We start from the raw sequence: 20,591 nt of genomic DNA, 5'->3' as shown, positions 1-20,591 counted from the left end.
GTGCCTCTGTATAATGGGGGTGCATGTGTCGGTGAGGAGTGCCTCCGTATAATGGGGGTCCATGTGTAGGTGAGGAGTGCCTCTGTATAATGGGGGGTCCATGTGTAGGTGAGGAGTGCCTCTGTATAATGGAGGGTCCATGTGTAGGTGAGGAGTGCCTCTGTATAATGGGGGTCCATGTGTAGATGAGGAGTGCCTCTGTATAATGGGGGGTCCATGTGTAGGTGAGGAGTGCCTCTGTATAATGGGGATCCATGTGTAGGTGTGGAGTGCCTCTGTATAATGGGGGTCCATGTGTAGGTGAGGAGTGCCTCTATATAATGGGGGGTCCATGTGTAGATGAGGAGTGCCTCTGTATAATGGGGGGTGCATGTGTAGGTGAGGAGTGCCTCTGTATAATGGGGGTCCATGTGTAGATGAGGAGTGCCTCTGTATAATGGAGGGTCCATGTGTAGGTGAGGAGTGCCTCTGTATAATGGGGGTGCATGTGTCGGTGAGGAGTGCCTCCGTATAATGGGGGTCCATGTGTAGGTGAGGAGTGCCTCTGTATAATGGAGGGTCCATGTGTAGGTGAGGAGTGCCTCTGTATAATGGAGGGTCCATGTGTAGGTGAGGAGTGCCTCTGTATAATGGGGGTCTATGTGTAGATGAGGAGTGCCTCTGTATAATGGGGGGTCCATGTGTAGGTGAGGAGTGCCTCTTTATAATGGGGGGTCCATGTGTAGGTGAGGAGTGCCTCTGTACAATGGGTGGTCCATGTGTTGGTGAGGAGTACTTCTGTATAATGGGGGTCCATGTGTAGGCGAGGAGTGCCTCTGTATAATGGGGGGGTCCATGTGTAGGTGAGGAGTGCCTCTGTATAATGGGGGGGTCCATGTGTAGGTGAGGAGTGCCTCTGTATAATGGGGGGGTCCATGTGTAGGTGAGGAGTGCCTCTGTATAATGGGGGGTCCATGTGTAGGTGAGGAGTGCCTCTGTATAATGGGGGGTCCATGTGTAGATGAGGAGTCCTCTATATAATGGGGGGTTCATGTGTAGGTGAGGAGTGCCTCTGTATAATGGGGGTCCATGTGTAGGTGAGGAGTGCCTCTGTATAATGGGGGGTCCATGTGTAGGTGAGGAGTGCCTCTGTATAATGGGGGTCCATGTGTAGGTGAGGAGTGCCTCTGTATAATGGGGGGTCCATGTGTAGGTGAGGAGTGCCTCTGTATAATGTGGGGTCCATGTGTAGGTGAGGAGTGCCTCTGTATAATGGGGGTCCATGTGTAGGTGAGGAGTGCCTCTGTATAATGGGGGTCCATGTGTAGGTGAGGAGTGCCTCTGTATAATGGGGGGTCCATGTGTAGGTGTGGAGTGCCTCTGTATAATTGGGGGTTCATGTGTAGGTGAGGAGTGCCTCTGTATAATGGGGGGTCCATGTGTCGGTGAGGAGTGCCTCTGTATAATGGGGGGTCCATGTGTCGGTGAGGAGTGCCTCTGTATAATTGGGGGTTCATGTGTAGGTGAGGAGTGCCTCTGTATAATTGGGGTCCATGTGTTGGTGAGGAGTGCCTCTGTATAATGGAGGGTCCATGTGTAGGTGAGGAGTGCCTCTGTATAATGGGGGTCCATGTGTAGATGAGGAGTGCCTCTGTATAATGGAGGATCCATGTGTAGGTGAGGAGTGCCTCTGTATAATGGGGGGTCCATGTGTAGGTGAGGAGTGCCTCTATATAATGGAGGGTCCATGTGTAGATGAGGAGTGTCTCTGTATAATGGGGGGGTCCATGTGTAGGTGAGGAGTGCCTCTGTATAATGGAGGGTCCATGTGTAGGTGTGGAGTGCCTCTGTATAATGGAGGGTCCATGTGTAGGTGTGGAGTGCCTCTGTATAATGGGGGGTCCATGTGTCGGTGAGGAGTGCCTCTGTATGATGGGGGGTCCATGTGTAGATGAGGAGTGCCTCTATATAATGGGGGGTCCATGTGTAGGTGAGGAGTGCCTCTGTATAATGGGGGGTCCATGTGTAGGTGAGGAGTGCCTCTGTATAATGGAGGGTCCATGTGTAGGTGAGGAGTGCCTCTATATAATGGGGGGTCCATGTTTAGGTGAGGAGTGCCTCTGTATAATGGGGGGTCCATGTGTAGGTGAGGAGTGCCTCTGTATAATGGGGGGTCCATGTGTAGGTGAGGAGTGCCTCTGTATAATGGGGGGTCCATGTGTAGGTGAGGAGTGCCTCTGTATAATGGGGGGTCCATGTGTAGGTGAGGAGTGCCTCTGTATAATGGGGGGTCCATGTGTAGGTGAGGAGTGCCTCTGTATAATGGGGGATCCATGTGTAGATGAGGAGTGCCTCTGTATAATGGGGGGGTCCATGTGTAGGTGAGGAGTGCCTCTGTATAATGGAGGGTCCATGTGTAGGTGAGGAGTGCCTCTGTATAATGGGGGGTCCATGTGTAGGTGAGGAGTGCCTCTGTATAATGGGGGGGTCCATGTGTAGGTGAGGAGTGCCTCTGTATAATGGGGGTCCATGTGTAGGTGAGGAGTGCCTCTGTATAATGGGGGGTCCATGTGTAGGTGAGGAGTGCCTCTGTATAATGGGGGTCCATGTGTAGATGAGGAGTGCCTCTGTATAATGGGGGGTCCATGTGTAGGTGAGGAGTGCCTCTGTATAATGGGGATCCATGTGTAGGTGAGGAGTGCCTCTGTATAATGGGGGATCCATGTGTAGGTGAGGAGTGCCTCTATATAATGGGGGTCCATGTGTAGGTGAGGAGTGCCTCTGTATAATGGGGGTCCATGTGTAGGTGAGGAGTGCCTCTGTATAATGGGGATCCATGTGTAGGTGAGGAGTGCCTCTGTATAATGGGGGTCCATGTGTAGGTGAGGAGTGCCTCTGTATAATGGGGGGTCCATGTGTAGGTGAGGAGTGCCTCTGTATAATGGGGGTCCATGTGTAGGTGAGGAGTGCCTCTGTATAATGGGGGGTCCATGTGTAGGTGAGGAGTGCCTCTGTATAATGGGGGTCCATGTGTAGGTGAGGAGTGCCTCTGTATAATGGGGGGTCCATGTGTAGGTGAGGAGTGCCTCTGTATAATGGGGGTCCATGTGTAGGTGAGGAGTGCCTCTGTATAATGGAGGATCCATGTGTAGGTGAGGAGTGCCTCTGTATTATAATGGGGGGTCCATGTGTAGGTGAGGAGTGCCTCTGTATAATGGGGGTCCATGTGTAGGTGAGGAGTGCCTCTGTATAATGGGGGTCCATGTGTAGGTGAGGAGTGCCTCTGTATAATGGGGGGTCCATGTGTAGGTGAGGAGTGCCTCTGTATTATAATGGGGGGTCCATGTGTAGGTGAGGAGTGCCTCTGTATAATGGGGGTCCATGTGTAGGTGAGGAGTGCCTCTGTATAATGGGGGTCCATGTGTAGGTGAGGAGTGCCTCTGTATAATGGGGGGTCCATGTGTAGGTGAGGAGTGCCTCTGTATAATGGAGGGTCCATGTGTAGGTGAGGAGTGCCTCTGTATAATGGGGGGTCCATGTGTAGGTGAGGAGTGCCTCTGTATAATGGGGGTCCATGTGTAGGTGAGGAGTGCCTCTATATAATGGGGGGTTCATGTGTAGGTGAGGAGTGCCTCTGTATAATGGGGGGTCCATGTGTAGGTGAGGAGTGCCTCTGTATAATGGGGGTCCATGTGTAGGTGAGGAGTGCCTCTGTATAATGGAGGGTCCATGTGTAGGTGAGGAGTGCCTCTGTATAATGGGGGGTCCATGTGTAGGTGAGGAGTGCCTCTATATAATGGGGGTCCATGTGTAGGTGAGGAGTGCCTCTGTATAATGGGGGGTCCATGTGTAGGTGAGGAGTGCCTCTGTATAATGGGGGGTCCATGTGTAGGTGAGGAGTGCCTCTGTATAATGGGGGTCCATGTGTAGGTGAGGAGTGCCTCTGTATAATGGAGGGTCCATGTGTAGGTGAGGAGTGCCTCTATATAATGGGGGGTCCATGTGTAGGTGAGGAGTGCCTCTGTATAATGGGGGTCCATGTGTAGGTGAGGAGTGCCTCTGTATAATGGAGGGTCCATGTGTAGGTGAGGAGTGCCTCTGTATAATGGAGGGTCCATGTGTAGGTGAGGAGTGCCTCTGTATAATGGGGGTGTCCATGTATAGTTGGGGGCCCCTGTATAGGTGAGGGGAGTCTCTGTATATATAGTTGAGGGGTCTTTGTATAGGTGAGGGGGCCCCGTCTAGGTGAGCCCCGTATATATAGTTGGGGGTCTCCGTGTAGGTGAGGGGAGCCCCGTATATATAGTTGAGGGTCTCCGTGTAGGTGAGGGGGCCCTGTCTAGGTGAGGGGAGCCCCGTATATATATAGTTGGGGCCCCGTGTAGGTGAGGGGAGCCTCGTATATATAGGTGGGGGGGCTCTGTATAGGAGAGGGTCCCCGTCTAGGTGAGGGGAGCCCCGTATATAGTTGGGGGTCTCCGTCTAGGTGAGGGGGCCCCGTCTAGGTGAGGGGAGCCACGTATATATATAGTTGTGGTCTCCGTATAGGTGAGAGGAGCCTCGTATATATAGTTGAGGGGTCTCTGTATAGGAGAGGGGCCCCGTCTAGGTGAAGGGAGCCCCGTATATATAGTTGGGGGTCTCCGTGTAGGTGAGCGGGCCCTGTCTAGGTGAGGGGAGCCTCGTATATATAGTTGGGGGTCTCTGTATAGGTGAGGCGGTCCCGTATAGGTGAGGGGAGCCTCGTATATATAGGTGGGGGGTCTCTGTATAGGAGAGGGGCCCCGTCTAGGTGAGGGGAGCCCCGTATATATAGTTGGGGGTCTCCGTATAGGTGAGGGGAGCCCCTGTATATATAGGTGAGGGGGCCCTGTCTCGGTGAGGGGAGCCTCGTATATATAGTTGAGGGGTCTCTGTATAGGAGAGGGGCCCCGTCTAGGTGAAGGGAGCCCCGTATATATAGTTGGGGGTCTCTGTATAGGTGAGGCGGTCCCGTATAGGTGAGGGGAGCCTCGTATATATAGGTGGGGGGTCTCTGTATAGGAGAGGGGCCCCGTCTAGGTGAGGGGAGCCCCATATATATAGTTGGGGGTCTCCGTATAGGTGAGGGGAGCCCCTGTATATATAGTTGAGGGGTCTCTGTATAGGTGAGGGGGCCCTGTCTAGGTGAGGGGAGCCTCGTATATATAGTTGAGGGGTCTCTGTATAGGTGAAGCGGTCCCGTATAGGTGAGGGGAGCCTTGTATATATAGGTGGGGGGTCTCTGTATAGGAGAGGGGCCCCGTATATATAGTTGGGAGTCTCCGTGTAGGTGAGCGGGCCCTGTCTAGGTGAGGGGAGCCCCTGTATATATAGTTGGGGGTCTCCGTGTAGGTGAGGGGAGCCCCTGTATATATAGTTGGGGGTCTCCGTGTAGGTGAGGGGAGCCCCGTATGTATAGGTGAGGGGCCCTGTGTAGGTAAGGGGAGCCCCTTATATATAGTTGGGGGCCCTGTGTAGGTGAGGGGAGCTCTGTATATATAGTTGGGGGTCTCTGTATAGGAGAGGGGCCCCGTCTAGGTGAGGGGAGCCCTGTATATATAGTTGGGGGTCTCTGTATAGGTGAGGCGGTCCCGTATAGGTGAGGGGAGCCTCGTATATATAGTTGAGGGGTCTCTGTATAGGAGAGGGGCTGCGTCTAGGTGAGGGGAGCCCCGTATATATAGTTGGGGGTCTCCGTGTAGGTGAGTGGGCCCCGTGTAGGTGAGGGGAGCCCCTGTATATATAGTTGGGGGCCCCGTGTAGGTGAGGGGCCCCGTGTAGGTGAGCCCCGTATATATAGTTGGGGGTCTCCGTGTAGGTGAGTGGGCCCCGTGTAGGTGAGGGGAGCCCCTGTATATATAGTTGGGGGTCTCTGTGTAGGTGAGTGGGCCCCGTGTAGGTGAGGGGAGCCCCTGTATATATAGTTGGGGGTCTCCGTGTAGGTGAGGGGCCCCGTGTAGGTGAGGGGAGCCCCTGTATATATAGTTGGGGGTCTCCGTGTAGGTGAGGGGCCCCGTGTAGGTGAGGGGAGCCCCGTGTATATAGTTGGGGACCCCGTGTAGGTGAGGGGAGCCCCGTATATATAGGTGAGGGGAGCCCCGTATATATAGTTGGGGGCCCCGTGTAGGTGAGGGGCCCCGTGTAGGTGAGGGGAGCCCCGTATATATAGTTGGGGGTCTCCGTGTAGGTGAGGGGGCCCTGTCTAGGTGAGGGGAGCCCCGTATATATAGTTGGGGGTCTCCGTGTAGGTGAGGGGGCCCTGTCTAGGTGAGGGGAGCCCCGTATATATAGTTGGGGGCCCTGCGTAGGTGAGGGGAGCCCCGTATATATAGTTGGGGGTCTCTGTATAGGAGAGGAGCCCCGTCTAGGTTTGGGGAGCCCCGTGTATATAGTTGGGGGTCCCGTGTAGGTGAACTCTGTATACATAGTTGGGGGTCTCCATATAGGTGAACTCTGTATACATAGTTGGGGGTCTCCGTGTAGGTGAGGGGAGCCCCGTATATATAGGTGAGGGGAGCCCTGTATATATAGGTGGGGGGTCTCCGTGTAGGTGAGGGGGCCCCGTCTAGGTGAGGGGAGCCCCGTATATATAGTTGGGGGCCCTGTGTAGGTGAGGGGAGCCCCATATATATAGTTGGGGGTCTCTGTGTAGGTGAGTGGGCCCCGTGTAGGTGAGGGGAGCCCCTGTATATATAGTTGGGGGTCTCCGTGTAGGTGAGGGGCCCGTGTAGGTGAGGGGAGCCCCTGTATATATAGTTGGAGGTCTCCGTGTAGGTGAGGGGAGCCCCGTGTATATAGTTGGGGGCCCCGTGTAGGTGAGGGGAGCCCCGTATATATAGTTGGGGGTCTCCGTGTAGGTGAGGGGCCCCGTCTAGGTGAGGGGAGCCCCGTGTATATAGTTGGGGGCCCCGTGTAGGTGAGGGGAGCCCCGTATATATAGTTGGGGGTCTCCGTGTAGGTGAGGGGCCCCGTGTAGGTGAGGGGAGCCCCGTATATATAGTTGGTGGTCTCTGTGTAGGTGAGTGGGCCCCGTGTAGGTGAGGGGAGCCCTGTATATATAGTTGGGGGTCTCTGTGTAGGTGAGTGGGCCCCGTGTAGGTGAGGGGAGCCCCTGTATATATAGTTGGGGGTCTCCGTGTAGGTGAGGGGCCCCGTGTAGGTGAGGGGAACCCCATATATATAGTTGGGGGCCCCGTGTAGGTGAGGGGAGCCCCGTCTGTGTAGGTGAGGGGGCCCTGTCTAGGTGAGGGGAGCCCCGTATATATAGTTGGGGGTCTCCGTGTAGGTGAGGGGGCCCTGTCTAGGTGAGGGGAGCCCCGTATATATAGTTGGGGGTCTCCGTGTAGGTGAGGGGGCCCCGTCTAGGTGAGGGGAGCCCCGTATATATAGTTGGGGGCCCTGTGTAGGTGAGGGGAGCCCCGTATATATAGTTGGGGGCCCTGTGTAGGTGAGGGGAGCCCCGTGTATATAGTTGGGGGTCTCGTGTAGGTGAACTCTGTATACATAGTTGGGGGTCTCCATATAGGTGAGGGGAGCCCCGTGTATATAGTTGGGGGTCTCGTGTAGGTGAACTCTGTATACATAGTTGGGGGTCTCCATATAGGTGAGGGGAGCCCCGTGTATATAGTTGGGGGTCTCGTGTAGGTGAACTCTGTATATATGGTTGGGGGTCTCCGTATAGGTGAGGGGAGCCCCGTGTATATAGTTGGGGGCCCTGTCTAGGTGAGGGGAGCCCCGTATATATAGTTGGGGGCCCTGTCTAGGTGAGGGGAGCCCCGTGTATATAGTTGGGGGTCTCGTGTAGGTGAACTCTGTATACATAGTTGGGGGTCTCCGTGTAGGTGAGGGGGCCCCGTCTAGGTGAGGGGAGCCCCGTATATATAGTTGGGGGCCCTGTGTAGGTGAGGGGAGCCCCGTATATATAGTTGGGGGCCCTGTGTAGGTGAGGGGAGCCCCGTGTATATAGTTGGGGGTCTCGTGTAGGTGAACTCTGTATACATAGTTGGGGGTCTCCATATAGGTGAGGGGAGCCCCGTGTATATAGTTGGGGGTCTCGTGTAGGTGAACTCTGTATACATAGTTGGGGGTCTCCATATAGGTGAGGGGAGCCCCGTGTATATAGTTGGGGGTCTCGTGTAGGTGAACTCTGTATATATGGTTGGGGGTCTCCGTGTAGGTGAGGGGAGCCCCGTGTATATAGTTGGGGGTCTCGTGTAGGTGAACTCTGTATACATAGTTGGGGGTCTCCATATAGGTGAGGGGAGCCCCGTGTATATAGTTGGGGGCCCTGTCTAGGTGAGGGGAGCCCCGTATATATAGTTGGGGGCCCTGTCTAGGTGAGGGGAGCCCCGTGTATATAGTTGGGGGTCTCGTGTAGGTGAACTCTGTATACATAGTTGGGGGTCTCCGTGTAGGTGAGGGGGCCCTGTCTAGGTGAGGGGAGCCCCGTGTATATAGTTGGGGGCCCTGTCTAGGTGAGGGGAGCCCCGTATATATAGTTGGGGGCCCTGTCTAGGTGAGGGGAGCCCCTGTATATATAGTTGGGGGTCTCGTGTAGGTGAACTCTGTATACATAGTTGGGGGTCTCCGTGTAGGTGAGGGGGCCCTGTCTAGGTGAGGGGAGCCCCGTGTATATAGTTGGGGGCCCTGTCTAGGTGAGGGGAGCCCCGTATATATAGTTGGGGGCCCTGTCTAGGTGAGGGGAGCCCCTGTATATATAGTTGGGGGTCTCGTGTAGGTGAACTCTGTATACATAGTTGGGGGTCTCCGTGTAGGTGACGGGGCCCTGTCTAGGTGAGGGGAGCACCGTGTATATAGTTGGGGGCCCTGTCTAGGTGAGGGGAGCCCCGTATATATAGTTGGGGGCCCTGTCTAGGTGAGGGGAGCCCCTGTATATATAGTTGGGGGTCTCGTGTAGGTGAACTCTGTATACATAGTTGGGGGTCTCCGTGTAGGTGAGGGGGCCCTGTCTAGGTGAGGGGAGCCCCGTGTATATAGTTGGGGGCCCTGTCTAGGTGAGGGGAGCCCCGTATATATAGTTGGGGGCCCTGTCTAGGTGAGGGGAGCCCCTGTATATATAGTTGGGGGTCTCGTGTAGGTGAACTCTGTATACATAGTTGGGGGTCTCCGTGTAGGTGAGGGGGCCCTGTCTAGGTGAGGGGAGCCCCGTGTATATAGTTGGGGGCCCTGTCTAGGTGAGGGGAGCCCCGTATATATAGTTGGGGGCCCTGTCTAGGTGAGGGGAGTCCCTGTATATATAGTTGGGGGTCTCCGTGTAGGTGAACTCTGTATACATAGTTGGGGGTCTCTGTGTAGGTGAACTCTGTATACATAGTTGGGGGTCTCCATATAGGTGAGGGGAGCCCCGTGTATATAGTTGGGGGCCCTGTCTAGGTGAGGGGAGCTCCGTATATATAGTTGGGGGTCTCCATATAGGTGAGGGGAGCCCCGTGTAGGTGAACTCTGTATACATAGTTGGGGGTCTCCGTGTAGGTGAGGGGGCCCTGTCTAGGTGAGGGGAGCCCCGTGTATATAGTTGGGGGTCTCCCTATAGGTGAGGGGAGCCCCTGTATACATAGTTGGGGGTCTCCGTGTAGGTGAGGGGAGCCCCGTGTATATAGTTGGGGGTCTCGTGTAGGTGAACTCTGTATACATAGTTGGGGGTCTCCGTGTAGGTGAGGGGAGCCCCGTGTATATAGTTGGGGGTCTCGTGTAGGTGAACTCTGTATACATAGTTGGGGGTCTCCGTGTAGGTGAGGGGGCCCTGTCTAGGTGAGGGGAGCCCCGTGTATATAGTTGGGGGTCTTCGTGTAGGTGAGGGGAGCCCCTGTATACATAGTTGGGGGCCCCGTGTAGGTGAGGGGGCCCTGTCTAGGTGAGGGGAGTCCCTGTATATATAGTTGGGGGTCTCGTATAGGTGAACTCTGTATACATAGTTGGGGGTCTCCATATAGGTGAAGGGAGCCCCGTGTATATAGTTGGGGGTCTCGTGTAGGTGAACTCTGTATACATAGTTGGGGGTCTCCGTGTAGGTGAGGGGGCCCTGTCTAGGTGAGGGGAGCCCCGTGTATATAGTTGGGGGTCTTCGTGTAGGTGAGGGGAGCCCCTGTATACATAGTTGGGGGCCCCGTGTAGGTGAGGGGGCCCTCGGCTGTGTCCCTCCAGCACTGTGAGCTCTGCAGACTGCTGGCTCTTGCAGCCGTCGCTCCCCTCCTCCCTCACTCGCTCTCCCCTGCTCCCCCCTCCTCCTCAGCCAACCACAATACGCCTCCGTGAACACGTGAGGTTCTGTTTTAGACAAAGAAAATTCTCCGTTCTTTCCCCCTTTGGCCCCCAACCATCCAGCCCCCCTGCTTCCAATCAAACTGCAATATCAGGAAGAGGGTGGGGGGTGGAGTGGGGGTCCGCCGGGGGGGCGTGAGGCTAGAACACCTGACTGCATCCTCATTGCCGTGCAGCGGGGCTTATGGGTATGTCCCTTAACCTTTTTCCTGGGATTCTGGCTGGGATGTATTGGGGGGAAGTGAGGAGACAGCGACAGAGGGACCAGAGCGAATGAGGACACAGATTGCTGAGTAAGATTTTTTTTTCTGGGATTGAGGCAGAAGGATGGAGCGTGTATCCTCCTCCAGGATGAGCTCCGTCTCTCGGGGTCTGTGCCAGGAAAGGGGATTCCGTGTGACGGTGGTGCTGCACCGGCCCCGCGGCGCTGGCAGGCGTTCTACCGGCTTCTCTTGTGTGTGTGTATGGCAGTGTGTTGTGGATGGGGCTGCTCGTGATTACGGGGTACCGCTGTATATAGCTGCACGTATATACGCTGCAGGGATACCCCTCCGAGGCGTCACATTTTACGTTGATGGTCTGTTTGTAAACAGCAGCAAATATTGGGCAGGAATCCAGGAGTCGCCGGGTGTTCTTCTTGTGATTTGTTGGAGTAGACTTGTGCGCTTCATGTTGAAGGGGAGACGACAGACTGTACCTGTACTTACACCCCAACACTCGGACTGTAGCTGTAATAGGGAAAATTGCTCCAAGAGTCAGCCGGATGGACTCACGTGTGGATGTTACTGTAGCGGTCCAGATGTGGCTCCTCATATGACCTCCGTAACTAAGACCATACCGGCTGCACTATGGCTGCGACCATCAAGTTATGAATGTGACTGTAACAGTCTACATGTGAGTGTGTTAGTCTGTGACTGTATATAAAAGAGCTACAGGTGTGAATGTGACTGTAACAGTCTACATGTGAGTGTGTTAGTCTGTGACTGTATATAAAAGAGCTACAGGTGTGAATGTGACTGTAACAGTCTACATGTGAGTGTGTTAGTCTGTGACTGTATATAAAAGAGCTACAGGTGTGAATGTGACTGTAACAGTCTACATGTGAGTGTGTTAGTCTGTGACTGTATATAAAAGAGCTACAGGTGTGAATGTGACTGTAACAGTCTACATGTGAGTGTGTTAGTCTGTGACTGTATATAAAAGAGCTACAGGTGTGAATGTGACTGTAACAGTCTACATGTGAGTGTGTTAGTCTGTGACTGTATATAAAAGAGCTACAGGTGTGAATGTGACTGTAACAGTCTACATGTGAGTGTGTTAGTCTGTGACTGTATATAAAAGAGCTACAGGTGTGAATGTGACTGTAACAGTCTACATGTGAGTGTGTTAGTCTGTGACTGTATATAAAAGAGCTACAGGTGTGAATGTGACTGTAACAGTCTACATGTGAGTGTGTTAGTCTGTGACTTTATATAAAAGAGCTACAGGTGTGAATGTGACTGTAACAGTCTACATGTGAGTGTGTTAGTCTGTGACTGTATATAAAAGAGCTACAGGTGTGAATGTGACTGTAACAGTCTACATGTGAGTGTGTTAGTCTGTGACTGTATATAAAAGAGCTACAGGTGTGAATGTGACTGTAACAGTCTACATGTGAGTGTGTTAGTCTGTGACTGTATATAAAAGAGCTACAGGTGTGAATGTGACTGTAACAGTCTACATGTGAGTGTGTTAGTCTGTGACTGTATATAAAAGAGCTACAGGTGTGAATGTGACTAACAGTCTACATGTGAGTGTGTTAGTCTGTGACTGTATATAAAAGAGCTACAGGTGTGAATGTGACTGTAACAGTCTACATGTGAGTGTGTTAGTCTGTGACTGTATATAAAAGCTACAGGTGTGAATGTGACTGTAACAGTCTACATGCGAGTGTGTTAGTCTGTGACTGTATATAAAAGAGCTACAGGTGTGAATGTGACTGTAACAGTCTACATGTGAGTGTGTTAGTCTGTGACTGTATATAAAAGAGCTACAGGTGTGAATGTGACTGTAACAGTCTACATGTGAGTGTGTTAGTCTGTGACTGTATATAAAAGAGCTACAGGTGTGAATGTGACTGTAACAGTCTACATGTGAGTGTGTTAGTCTGTGACTGTATATAAAAGAGCTACAGGTGTGAATGTGACTGTAACAGTCTACATGTGAGTGTGTTAGTCTGTGACTGTATATAAAAGAGCTACAGGTGTGAATGTGACTGTAACAGTCTACATGTGAGTGTGTTAGTCTGTGACTGTATATAAAAGCTACAGGTGTGAATGTGACTGTAACAGTCTACATGTGAGTGTGTTAGTCTGTGACTGTATATAAAAGAGCTACAGGTGTGAATGTGACTGTAACTGTCCAGATGTGAGTGTGTTAGTCACATTCACACCTGTAGCTCTTATATATACAGTCACAGACTGTAACACATTCACATCTAAACTTTTACAGGCGCACTCACACTTGTTGTTCTTACATACAGTCCCAGACTGTAACACACTCACATCTGGACTGTTAGTCACATTCACACCTGTACCCCTTTCTATACAGTCACAGACTAACAGTCCAGATGTGAGTGTGTTACAGTCTGGGACTGTATGTAAGAACAACAAGTGTGAGTGCGCCTGTAAAAGTTTAGATGTGAGTGTTTTAGTATGTAGAACTGTATATAACATCTGTAGATGTGTGTTACAGACTAGGACAATATGTAAGGCTATATCAGCAAGAATATAACTGTGACCATCAAGTTGTATGAGTGTAACAGTCCAAACGTGAGTAAGTTACAGTTCGTGACTGTATGTAAGAGCAAGAGGTGTGAATGTGACTGTGACAGTCCAGATGTGAGTGTTTTACAGTCTGACTGTAAGAGCAAGAGGTGTGAATGTGACTGTGACAGTCCAGATGTGAGTGTATTACAGTCTGACTGTAAGAGCTACAGGTGGGAATGTGACTGTAACAGTCCAGATGTGAGTGTTTTACAGTCTGACTGTAAGAGCTACAGGAGGGAATGTGACTGGAACAGTCCAGATGTGAGTGTATTACAGTCTGACTGTAAGAGCTACAGGTGGGAATGTGACTAACGGTCCAGATGTGAGTGTATTACAGTCTGACTGTAAGAGCTACAGGAGGGAGTGTGACTGTAACAGTCCAGATGTGAGTGTATTACAGTCTGACTGTAAGAGCTACAGGTGGGAATGTGACTAACGGTCCAGGTGACGGCGTGTGACATTCTAGTCACGGTAAGTGGCATTCCAGATGTGAGTATGTGACATCCTAGGACTGTAGTTGACTGCAGCATCCGTGTGTCCAGATGTGGCATATGATAGATTAGGACTGTATTTTTTAAATTATCAATCTGTCTGTGACTGTCCAGAAGTGATTGTGTTTCAGTCAGGTCTGTATGTGACTGCAGCAGCTACAGGCGTGTATGAATGTGACTGTAGGAGATGATGATATTTGCTTTATGATCCACAGAACTCACTCATACTGTAAAACTATTATTACTGTGATGTCATAGAGATGTCCGGTAACATGTACTAGTGATGTCATAGAGGTGTCCGGTATACCTGTACAGTGATGTCATAGAGATGTCCGGTATGCCTGTACAGTGATGTCATAGAGATGTCCGGTATGCCTGTACAGTGATGTCATAGAGGTGTCCGGTATACCTGTATAGTGATGTCATAGAGGTGTCCGGTATACCTGTACAGTGATGTCATAGAGGTGTCCGGTATACCTGTACAGTGATGTCATAGAGGTGTCCGGTATACCTGTACAGTGATGTCATAGAGGTCTTCGGTATACCTGTACAGTGATGTCATAGAGGTGTCCGGTATACCTGTACAGTGATGTCATAGAGGTGTCCGGTATACCTGTACAGTGATGTCATAGAGATGTCCGGTATACCTGTACAGTGATGTCATAGAGGTGTCCGGTATACCTGTACAGTGATGTCATAGAGGTGTCCGGTATATCTGTATAGTGATGTCATAGAGGTGTCCGGTATATCTGTATAGTGATGTCATAGAGGTCTCCGGTATACCTGTGCCGTGATGTCATAGAGGTGTTCTGTGCCGTGATGTCATAGAGGTGTTCTGTGCCGTGATGTCATAGAGGTGTTCTGTGCCGTGATGTCATAGAGGTGGTTCTGTGCCGTGATGTCATAGAGGTGGTTCTGTGCCGTGATGTCATAGAGGTGGTTCTGTGCCGTGATGTCATAGAGGTGTTCTGTGCCGTGATGTCATAGAGGTGTTCTGTGCCGTGATGTCATAGAGGTGTTCTGTCCCGTGATGTCATAGAGGTGTTCTGTGCCGTGATGTCATAGACACACCCTCTGCTGCAGACAATCCTCATCTATTCCTTTCTCTCCACATCATCCAATGTTCTGTTGAGCGTTCATCACTTTTTGAAGTTTCGGACCGTCCTTCCTGCGCCATTACACGTCCACAGCAATTTTTCCCCCATCTTTCTTAGCCTCCTGAACGCGGTGCGGGTCCGGCCTTCCAATGCTGCTCCATATATTTCTGTTTGCAGACAGTAGGGGGGCTCGGGGAGACCCCGGTGGGTGCCGTGCCGGCAACCTTAGTCTCACGTTGTACTTTGCATGGAGTTGATTTCTGACTGATGCTTTTGGCGCCAGCAGTATTGCTGATCGGTGAGGATTGTCGCTGATCGGTGAGGATCGTCGCTGATCGGTGAGGATCGTCGCTGATCGGTGAGGATCGTCGCTGATCGGTGAGGATCGTCGCTGATCGGTGAGGATCGTCGCTGATCGGTGAGGATCATCGCTGGCAAAGGATCAGCGGTGGACGACAGGTTTCATCACATGCGCACGTATATTCCACTCCTCACGTAGATCATGAGCGGCGGGTACAATACTTGCCAGCTTTCCTTTACGCCCCCATTGTCTGTATGGCAATGTGACCTCATTGACCCCGGGGGGCAGGACCCTTCCTGTCATTGGGGACCCCGCAGAATCTGGCAGAACAATGGCTTCCTCTCTGGGGATGGAGAGGCTTGTGCAGAGGTTCAGAGTCCCGATGGTCAGCAGCTTTGCGTCTCTGCGGCTGCCTGTAGTGACCTTGAATAAGTTTGTGAACCCCTCCCGACCCCCCTGGAGCGGGGCTGAGACGTGGATGGGAGGGTGGGAAGTTTTTACTTTCTTGGTACTTTGCTGATTTCTTATGTTTTTAGTGACTTCATTCACAAAAATCCCATTATTCAGCCCACAATCTAGAAGTCATAGCGCCGGAGGATCGGACTGGAGGAAACCCATGACAATAACTAAGTGTCCAACATTAAGGAGTTAATCTCTCTGTCTCAATTCATCATTGTGGAAATTTTCCCCTCGAGATTCGGCATGGGTGCAGCCATTTTTATAACAAATTGTGTGTAAATAAAGTTTTCAGGGCTTTGAATTGACTTTGAGGCTTTCAGTCAATGTTACGGCCTCCACTTTATCTGGATGGTTCTAATCTTTCCTTGGGGTGAAATGTTCAGGTCAGAAGACAAATCAGTATAAATTTATTGTGTCCTCCCAACCATGTAGAATAACCGGACCCGGAGGAGGGTGCTGGGAGCTTTACACTAGAGCTCCGTTCACAGCACTGATTGCGGTGTATTCAGCATTCCTGTACTTAGTTTTGTCCTGCTTTTCGTTTATTTCTATACAAAGCTACTAACGCCAAAGATTGTGGATTATTTTGACTTTACTAACAATATGGCCTACCACTACTGGGATGTAATACTGCCACCTATGTATAAGAATATAACTACTATAATACTGCTCCTATGTACAAGAATATAACTACTATAATACTGCCCCCTATGTACAAGAATATAACTACTATAATACTGCTCCTATGTACATGAATATAACTACTATAATACTGCCCCCTATGTACAAGAATATAACTGCTATAATACTGCCCCCTATGTACAAGAATATAACTGCTATAATACTGCCCCCTATGTACAAGAATATAACTACTATAATACTGCCCCCTATGTACAAGAATATAACTACTATAATACTGCTCCTATGCACAAGAATATAACTACTATAATACTGCCCCCTATGTACAAGAATGTAACTACTATAATACTGCTCTTATGTACAAGAATATAACTACTATAATACTGCCCCCTATGTACAAGAATATAACTACTATAATACTGCTCCTATGTACAAGAATATAACTACTATAATACTGCTCCTATGTACAAGAATATAACTACTATAATACTGCTCCTATGTACAAGAATATAACTACTATAATACTGCCCCCTATGTACAAGAATATAACTACTATAATACTGCTCCTATGTACAAGAATATAACTACTATAATACTGCCGCCTATGTACAAGAATATAACTACTATAATACTGCCCCCTATGTACAAGAATATAACTACTATAATACTGCTCCTATGTACAAGAATATAACTACTATAATACTGCCGCCTATGTACAAGAATATAACTACTATAATACTGCCGCCTATGTACAAGAATATAACTACTATAATACTGCTCCCTATGTACAAGAATATAACTACTATAATACTGCTCCTATGTACAAGAATATAACTACTATAATACTGCCCCCTATGTACAAGAATATAACTACTATAATACTGCTCCTATGTACAAGAATATAACTACTATAATACTGCCGCCTATGTGCAAGAATATAACTACTATAATACTGCCCCCTATGTACAAGAATGTAACTACAATAATACTGCCCCCTATGTACAAGAATATAACTACTATAATACTACCCCCTATGTACAAGAATATAACTACTATAATACTGCTCCTATGTACAAGAATATAACTACTATAATACTGCTCCTATGTACAAGAATATAACTACTATAATACTGCCCCCTATGTACAAGAATGTAACTACTATAATACTGCTCCTATGTACAAGAATATAACTACTATAATACTGCTCCTATGTACAAGAATATAACTACTATAATACTGCCCCCTATGTACAAGAATATAACTACTATAATACTGCTCCTATGTACAAGAATATAACTGCTATAATACTGCTCCCTATGTACAAGAATAAAACTACTATAATACTGCTCCTATGTACAAGAATATAACTACTATAATACTGCTCCTATGTACAAGAATATAACTACTCTAATACTGCTCCTATGTACAAGAATATAACTACTATAATACTGCCCCCTATGTACAAGAATATAACTACTATAATACTGCTCCTATGTACAAGAATATAACTACTATAATACTGCCCCCTATGTACAAGAATATAACTACTATAATACTGCTCCTATGTACAAGAATATAACTACTATAATACTGCTCCCTATGTACAAGAATGTAACTACTATAATACTGCTCCTATGTATAAGAATATAACTACTATAATACTACTCCTATGTACAAGAATATAACTACTATAATACTGCTCCTATGTACAAGAATATAACTACTATAATACTGCCCCCATGTACAAGAATATAACTACTATAATACTGCCCCCTATGTACAAGAATATAACTACTATAATACTGCCCCCTATGTACAAGAATATAACTACTATAATACTGCTCCTATGTACAAGAATATAACTACTATAATACTGCTCCTACGTACAAGAATATAACTACTATAATACTGCCCCCTATGTACAAGAATATAACTACTATAATACTGCTCCTATGTATAAGAATATAACTACTATAATACTGCTCCTATGTACAAGAATATAACTACTATAATACTGTCCCCTATGTACAAGAATATAACTACTATAATACTGCTCCTATGTACAAGAATGTAACTACTATAATACTGCTCCTATGTACAAGAATATAACTACTATAATACTGCTCCTATGTACAAGAATATAACTACTATAATACTGCCCCCTATGTACAAGAATATAACTACTATAATACTGCTCCTATGTACAAGAATATAACTACTATAATACTGCTCCTATGTACAAGAATATAACTACTATAATACTGCCCCCTATGTACAAGAATGTAACTACTATAATACTGCCCCCTATGTACAAGAATATAACTACTATAATACTGCCCCCTATGTACAAGAATATAACTACTATAATACTGCTCCTATGTACAAGAATATAACTACTATAATACTGCCCCCTATGTACAAGAATATAACTACTATAATACTGCCCCCTATGTACAAGAATATAACTACTATAATACTGCTCCCTATGTACAAGAATATAACTACTATAATACTGCTCCTACGTACAAGAATATAACTACTATAATACTGCCCCCTATGTACAAGAATGTAACTACTATAATACTGCCCCCTATGTACAAGAATATAACTACTATAATACTGCCCCCTATGTACAAGAATATAACTACTATAATACTGCTCCTATGTACAAGAATATAACTACTATAATACTGCCCCTATGTACAAGAATATAACTGCTATAATACTGCCCCCTATGTACAAGAATATAACTACTATAATACTGCCCCCTATGTACAAGAATATAACTACTATAATACTGCTCCTACGTACAAGAATATAACTACTATAATACTGCTCCTACGTACAAGAATATAACTACTATAATACTGCTCCTATGTACAAGAATATAACTACTATAATACTGCTGTAACGGGTCTGGGAGGCGGAACCTCTGAGCTACTATACAAGGGGGCGGTCCTTGTAAGGGAGCGGGTGGCGACCAGGCAGGCAGTCACAGCAGGTGACCGGGACAGTCTCTGGGTGTACGGGCAGGAGGTCACGGCAAGTGACCGGGACAGTCTCTGGATGAACGGGCTGGAGGTCACGGCAAGTGACCGGGGCAGTCTCTGGGTGAACGGGCTGGAGGTCACGGCAAGTGACCGGGGCAGTCTCTGGGTGAACGGGCTGGAGGTCACGGCAAGTGACCGGGGCAGTCTCTAGGTAAAGGGTAGGTACGACCTGTGATGGCTGAACCTCCAGGTAGGCTAGCAAGGCAGATGGAGGATGTGTGCTCCCAGGTGAGCAAGCGAGAGTCTCTGGAATAGCTGGTGGTCACAGCACGTGACGGCGAAGCCTCCAGGTAGGCAAGCAGGCAGGTAGCGGAGAAGCGCTCCCAGGTGAGCGGGCAAGAGTCTCTGGAATAGCTGGTGGTCACAGCACGTGACGGCGGAGCCTCCGGGCAGGCAAGCAGGCAGGTAGCGGAGGAGCGCTCCCAGGTGAGCGGGCAAGCTGGTCCATAGACAGACTGACAGGAGTAGAAAGGCAGACCGTCGGACCTCAGGCTAGCAAGCAGGTAGCAGGAATAACAGGCAGGAAACAGACAGCAAACTGGCAGGACTCTGGCAGGAATCAGGCAGGTAACTGGCAGGTAACTGGCAACGGGACCTGAGGGCTGAAGCAGAGTAGAACAGTGCAACAACATTGCTCGGGCACCTCCATTTTGGAGGAGGTGCCTTATATATGGTAAAGTCCTCCAGCCATTGGCCGGGGACTCCTTAGGACGGCGCGCGCGACCCCTTTAAGAGGAAGGGAGAGCGCGCGCGCCCTAAGCACAGTGGCCGGGAAGGAGCGCGCGCTGCCAGCAGAGCGGGAGGAGGACGCCGGGCACGGAGCAGGGAGGTGAGGGGAACAGCGTCCCTGCCTAGCAGAGGGCAGGGACGCCGACGCTACAGTACCCCCCCCCTTTATGCCCCCCCTTTTTTAGGCCAGACAGAAATTTAGCAAGAATAAGAGGGGCATGGATGTTCTCCCGGGGCTCCCACGTTCTCTCCTCAGGACCAAACCCCTTCCAATCTACTAGAAAAAAGGTCTTCCCTCTTACCCTTTTGGTGGCAAGAATGTTCTCTACCTCAAACTCGTTCTCAGCAGAAACCGGAGCAGGAGGCGTACCTGTAGACTTGGAAAAAGAGTTAAGTACCACAGGTTTGAGGAGAGATACATGGAAGGAGTTAGGGATCCGTAAGTTGGCCGGGAGTTTCAATTTATAGGCCACCGGGTTGATCTGACTGATGATCTCCAGAGGACCGATGAACCGAGGCCCTAACTTGTAAGAAGGTATCTTGAGTCGGACATATTTAGATGAGAGCCAGACTTTATCTCTGGGACGAAATTGTGGAGGATCCAGGCGTTTTTTGTCAGCGTGTCTTTTCATCCGTTCGGACGACTGAAGGAGTGCGGATCGGGTACTCTCCCAAATGGAGGAAAATTTGCTAAAGAGAGATTCCGCAGCCGGGTTGTCCACAGAGGTGGAGACAGG

General features: G+C 49.3%; 1 protein-coding gene across 4 annotated transcripts in view; it reads left to right on the top strand.

Moving 5' to 3' along the window:
- The window catches only part of DNMT3A (DNA methyltransferase 3 alpha), a 473,310-nt gene that overhangs the window by 254,341 nt on the left and 198,378 nt on the right, over positions 1-20,591 (top strand). The window contains exon 1 of one of the 4 annotated variants that reach the window (XM_073673660.1): positions 10,316-10,469. The exons of 2 other annotated variants lie outside the window; for them this stretch is intronic. The gene's annotated coding sequence lies outside the window, so the exon portion shown is untranslated. One more of the 4 variants, XM_073673661.1, reaches the window with a different exon arrangement.

Source organism: Phyllobates terribilis, unplaced genomic scaffold (assembly GCF_046119375.1).
Source record: "Phyllobates terribilis strain yellow unplaced genomic scaffold, ASM4611937v1 Scaffold_3__8_contigs__length_932513732, whole genome shotgun sequence".
NCBI lineage: Eukaryota > Metazoa > Chordata > Amphibia > Anura > Dendrobatidae > Phyllobates > Phyllobates terribilis.
The sequence above is the reverse complement of the archived record's forward strand: the minus strand, read 5'-3'. Positions and strand labels throughout refer to the sequence as shown.